The following is a 6,000-nucleotide window of genomic DNA, read 5'->3' on the forward strand; positions in this document are numbered from 1 at the left end:
GGGGGCTATTTTATTTTTCTTTATGTGTTTGTTTAATACCATTTATATACTGCCTTTCTTGAAGTGGCTCAGGGCAGTTTACATTAAAATAAACAAGACCAGGAACAATTAGAAGCAAGAAACATTTAAACCAGGTTAAATCTAATTAAAAAATTAAGGTGAAAACTAGATATTAAAAATCAGGCTGTAGAGATGGGTCTTTAAGGCTTTTTGAACCAATGTGAGCCCTGAGGGAAAAGCAAGAGAAAAGGGAGCTCATGTCATCACATCAGCTCCTGAAGAGACCAGCAATGGCCTCAGGCAAGTCTGCTCTTGTGTTATATAGCCTTTTGGAACTTGTTTTGGCATATTAGGTTGTAAGCCACCTTGAATGCCTTGCCAGAATGGTGGTAAATACATAAATAAATGTTTGGGCTGTGGAGACTAGTGAGTCTGTTCGAACAACTAAGATCAAGTCAGCATTTGGACCCATGTTGAGATGGAGTCACTGAACATTCTTTATTGGGCAAAAACCGAGTGCTTCAGGCCTAGATACCCCCAGCACAGTACTTCCAGTGACTGTTGCTGGTATGTGTCTTATGTATCTTTTCAGAATGTGAGCCCTTTGGGGACAGGGAGCCATCTTATTTGTTATTTCTCTTTGTAAACCGCCCTGAGCCATTTTTGGAAGGGCGGTATAGAAATCGAATTATTATTATTATTATTATTGAATGTTGCATGTGACAGATGAGAAAGCTTTGGAGGCCTTATTTCTGTCAGCATTTAGCGCACTTTCAATCCTACCATATCCTAAACACTTGGGAGCCTGAAGTAAATAACCAGTTTTGACAATTCTTTTTAGGATTGCAGGATATGCTAGTTGTAAGACTTCGGTGGATCATTTTTATAGCAAGCCATACAACATGAATTATTCAACTTCAATCAGGGGTGTCACTAGGGAGGAAGGGGCCTTTGTTCACCCTCTCCCCTGCGGCCCTCGGAGTGAGGGGGAAAATGAAGAAAATAGGGAGGGGTGGAACTGGGCGGTAGGGATGTGCACGGTCCGGAGAAGTCCGGACCGGCACCGAAGGGGGGCCTTGTTTTTAGGGCGGGGAGGGCTTGCTTAGCCCTCCCGCCTCCTTGCCCCCGCCAGCGCCCGTATTGAACACTATAGGGGCGCTGGAAACCAGCCGCCCCCCCGCCGCCGCGGCCGCGGCGAAATAACCCCTAAAACCAGCCAGCCCTCCCGGCGGGTAGACCGGGCCTCCGGAGAACGGCGTGGTTTGCGGCGCGCGCATGCGCGCGCGCGCGCAAGCCACCATTCTGCTGGAGGCCTTCCAAGCGAGAGGAGCTCTGTGCCGGAACTCCTCTCGCTTTTTATCCAGTGACCGGGTGAGCGACTGGGTGGGTGGGTGAGTGGGTGGGGGGCGGGCGGGCAGCTAGCTGGGAGGGAGGGAGGGCTGGCTGGTTTTAGGGGTTATTTCGCCGCGGCGGCGGCGGGGGGGGCGGCTGGTTTCCAGCGCCCCTATAGTGTTCAATACGGGCGCTGGCGGGGGCAAGGAGGCGGGAGGGCTAAGCAAGCCCTCCCCGCCCTTAAAGACATACCCCCCACCCGGACCCGAACCTGGCAGGGCCGGACCGGTCCGGCAGTTCGGCCATTCTTTGGAATGGCTGCCGGACCGGTTCGGGCACACCATTACTGGGCGGCCATCAGGAGCTGGGGGGCGGGGCAGGTTCTTTGAATCCATCTGCTTAATAATAATAATAATAATAATAATATGGAAAGTCCCAGTCAGAAATTGAATTACTGCTAAACACTGTCCGTATATTCAGTAGCGATATAGCAATGGAGTTTGGACTAGACAAGTGTGCTGCATTAATAATGAACAGAGGGAAAATAACAAAAACAGAAGGAATAGAACTGCCCAATGGAAGCAAGATCAAGAACCTGGAAGAGAAGGAGCATTACAAATACTTGGGCATTCTCCAGGCTGATAACATCACACACACTGAAGTTAAAAGAAAAATTGGAAGTGAATACGTCAGGAGAGTTAGAAAAATCCTCAAGTCCAAACTCAATGGCGGGAACACCATACAAGCCATAAACACCTGGGCTATTCCTGTTATCAGATACAGTGCAGGAATAATAGTCTGGACCCAGGCAGAGCTAGAGACGCTAGATCGTAAGACCAGGAAAATCATGACCATCAATCATGCTCTGCACCCCCGCAGTGATGTTGATAGGCTATACCTCCCTCGCAGCTCAGGTGGAAGAGGAATGCTGCAAGTCCATCAAACAGTAGAGGAGGAGAAAAGGGGCCTTGAAGAATATATCAAGGACAGTGAAGAAGATGCACTTCAAATGGTCAATAACGCGAAACTATGAAACATCAATGAAAGAAAGCAGGCCTACAAGAAAGAACAAGTCAAGAACCGAGCAGAAAAATGGAAAAATAAGCCCCTGCATGGTCAATATTTGCACAAAATAAGTGGAAAATTAGACATCACCAAGACCTGGCAATGGCTTAAGAATGGCAACTTGAAGAAAGAAACAGAGGGTTTAATACTGGCTGCACAAGAACAGGCACTAAGAACAAATGCAATAAGAGCCAAAGTAGAAAAATCCACCACAAACAGCAAGTGCCGCCTTTGTAAAGAAGCAGATAAAACCGTGGACCACCTAATCAGCTGTTGTAAAAAGATCGCACAGACTGACTACAAACAAAAGCATGACAAGGTAGCAGGGATGATACACTGGAACATCTGCAAAAAATACAAGCTACCTGTAGCCAAAAATTGGTGGGACCATAAAACTGAAAAATTTGAAGAAAATGAAGATGCAAAAATATTATGGGACTTCCGACTACAAACAGACAAACATCTGCCACACAATACACCAGATATAACTGTAGTCGAGAAGAAAGAAAAACAAGTCAAAATAATCGACATAGCAATACCAGGGGATAACAGAATAGAAGAAAAAAAATAGAAAAAATAACCAAATACAAAGATCTACAAATTGAAATTGAAAGGCTGTGGCAGAAAAAGACCAAAATAATCCCAGTGGTAACTGGCGCCCTGGGTGCAGTTCCAAAAGACCTTGAAGAGCACCTCAGCATCATACGGGCCACAGAAATCACCATCAGCCAATTACAAAAAGCAACTTTACTGGGAACAGCCTATATTCTGCGACGATATCTATAACAATTGACATTAAAAATCAAGCATCCCAGGTCCTTGGGAAGGACTCGATGTCTGGATAAAACAAATCAGTCAATAACACCTGTATGACTCTGTAAACAAGATAATTATTATGTTTATATAATTATGTTATGTTATATATTATATATTATGTTATATATTATATGGCAGTTTACACAGAGAAATAACAAACAAATAAATTATATTTATAGCTACACCCCTGACTTCAATATTCATTGTTTTAAATATTCTAAATAAATAAAATAAAATAAAATAAAATAAATAAATAAAACTTTGCAGCTCAACAGACCCTAGTGGTTAAGAAACTGCACAATAAATCAGGGCTTTCCCCAGTTTTAATCTCGCTTCTACCATGAACTCACTAGCCCATTGTTCAACCTTCAGTGCAAGAGCCATTTCCCACTGTGCCGACCTCCGCACAGTACTGAATTTTTCTCAGCCCTAGAAAGCCCTTCCAAGAGAGATGGAGCCCTCTCTTCAGAGCCCTGTGCGGAAGCACTGGGAAAGGGCTTCACTTCCCAGCACTCTGTGCATGCCTTCCAAGATGGTGCATGGGCTCAAGAGAGCTGGATGTGTCCCTTAAGGGAGCCCCTTGGCATTGGGCAAAGCACTGCACATTGGGAATGAACCCCACATGGTGCTGGGGGGACTGTGCAGAGTATTCAACTTTGACCGGAGCTGCACACAAGCCCCATAAACAATTAGCCAGGGAGAGAGCCGCACTTAGGGTTGATGGAAGCTGCCATTGCCCTGGGCCATACAATGAAGCAGACTGTACTAGGCAGCTTTGTACAAACTACTCCCTCTCAGTCTCAACTCCCCAGCTGCAATATAGGGATAATACTACTTACTTATCTTACAGGGTGGTTATTAAGGATTTCATCATATATGTGAAGTGCTATGGACAATTAAATCACTATCCAAGTGCTAAATATTAATCACTATTCAGACACTTGAGAACAATTCTTTTCCACCAATGAAAATCCAAAGTAATTCTACCCATGCACGGATAGTTAAAATAATTGACAGTTGTTAATTGACAGTTAAATAATTGACAATTTTATCAATCAACATTAAAATATCTGTAGTGGCCTTTGGCCACTGTGTGTTATATGGCCATTTACTGTATAACAATGTCTCCTTAGCTCACATTGCTAGTCCAATAAGTTATAGGGGCAGAGATTCCAAATAAAGTTTCCACCATTGTGAAGAAACAGCAGCCTTAATAGCCAGTTTCACACCACCTGAGTGGACCAGAAGAGTCAGTCAGTCTCTCTCTCTCTCTCTCTCTCTCTCACACACACACACAGTTGCAGAAGCTCTATCATTCACACACTACTCTAAGAAGTAGTCTAGGAGTAATTGGCTCCTGACAGTGGGTTCTTCTTTGGAGTTATTTTCACATAGAGAAAGGGGGTGGGAAACAAAACTCTGAATGTGTAAATTAAAAGGTTCTCAGGATTTCTGTACTTTGAGAAATCTGAACCTATTAGCAATTTTGGCACACAACAGTGGATGTTTGATTCCAATGTGTGCAGAACATATTGGATCCCAGCAGCTATCACATTAAAAGGGCCATTTGACAAGTAATATTAAGAATATGTTTAGCCTCTTGTGCAAGCCTGACAAGAAGGCAGATCTATATTAATTAAAAATACTTGATGCATTACAAATAAATGTGATTATGATGAGGTACATTAGCACCTTTCACGAAACAGAAGTATCCAAATGACAATTTTTTGTCAGGAGGCACAGCCTCTTTCAATCTAAATTACACTAACATGCTTAATATAGGAAGAATGATCAGAAGCGGGAAAAGGATTCCAAGTGAACATTCATTATGAAGTTGTAACCCTACAGAGGAGTGTAACATTTAAGTTAGCAATTACTAACACACATCCTCACCATCCCATTAAATTAATTTAGCAAATGCTTCATTTTGTACCGGATGGCACTGAAAAACATCCACTTTTGTACTTTTCTGATCTTTACACAAACATGGTAAAGTATTCTAAAGCATCCTACAGGAAGGAACTAAAAACATCACAATATGATAGTTATGCACTTGCACTACCCACAAAAGGAGGAAATGCACAAATCATTCACAGTGCAACCCTAAGCCTGTTTACTCAGAAGTAAGTCCCTCTGAATTCAATGAGCCTTACTCTCTAGTAAGTGTGTTTAGGATTGCAGCCTCAGTTTATCTTTGGACAATTTCCACAGGCATCGCAATGCAAAGCTAACAAAGTTGGCAACGCAGCAGTAGTTATTCAGTTCTATCTAGAGGAGAGTAAAGGAGCTCACCTGAAATTTGGCAGTTCCTTGAAAAGCAACAATCACAAATTCCCTCCCAACAGCACTAGATACCAAACGAGGATATAAGTGACGTTGCCCAGCAAGACTGTAGTAATCTCCATCCAAACTCCCCAGAATCGATCAACTAAACTCTGAGACTTCTCTTGCCGCATCCGAGCTACTTCCTGCTTTCTTTTTCCTCTTAAAGGTACACGCTCGCATTCGTTACCCTCTCCCAGTCAGTCGGAAAACGCTGCCAACATCCAACTAGCATCTTCTTTAGCTTCCTTTCTCCCGCCTGGCATTAATAGTTGATTGTTTTTTAATTGAAGCTGCATTTATTTATTTTACTCTGTGTGTTTGTTTGTTTTTAACTTTTAAAGTTTAAACAAATAAGGACCAACTCTCTGGCAATTAAGTTATCTTTATTAATAAACATAAATAAATAAAAGGGGGTTGAGGGGGTAGATAAATAAAAGGGGTAGAGCCCGAAGGCGAGACCCC

General features: G+C 43.0%; 1 protein-coding gene across 1 annotated transcript in view; it reads right to left on the bottom strand.

Moving 5' to 3' along the window:
- Window positions 1–5,680, bottom strand: part of IKBKE (inhibitor of nuclear factor kappa B kinase subunit epsilon) — a 58,288-nt gene extending 52,608 nt beyond the window's left edge. Inside the window, exon 1 of the mRNA XM_053245138.1 lies at window positions 5,506–5,680. The gene's annotated coding sequence lies outside the window, so the exon portion shown is untranslated. The remainder of the gene's footprint in view (window positions 1–5,505) is intronic.
- Between the last annotated feature and the right edge of the window lie 320 nt (window positions 5,681–6,000).

This window comes from Hemicordylus capensis, chromosome 4 (assembly GCF_027244095.1).
Source record: "Hemicordylus capensis ecotype Gifberg chromosome 4, rHemCap1.1.pri, whole genome shotgun sequence".
Classification (NCBI taxonomy): domain Eukaryota; kingdom Metazoa; phylum Chordata; class Lepidosauria; order Squamata; family Cordylidae; genus Hemicordylus; species Hemicordylus capensis.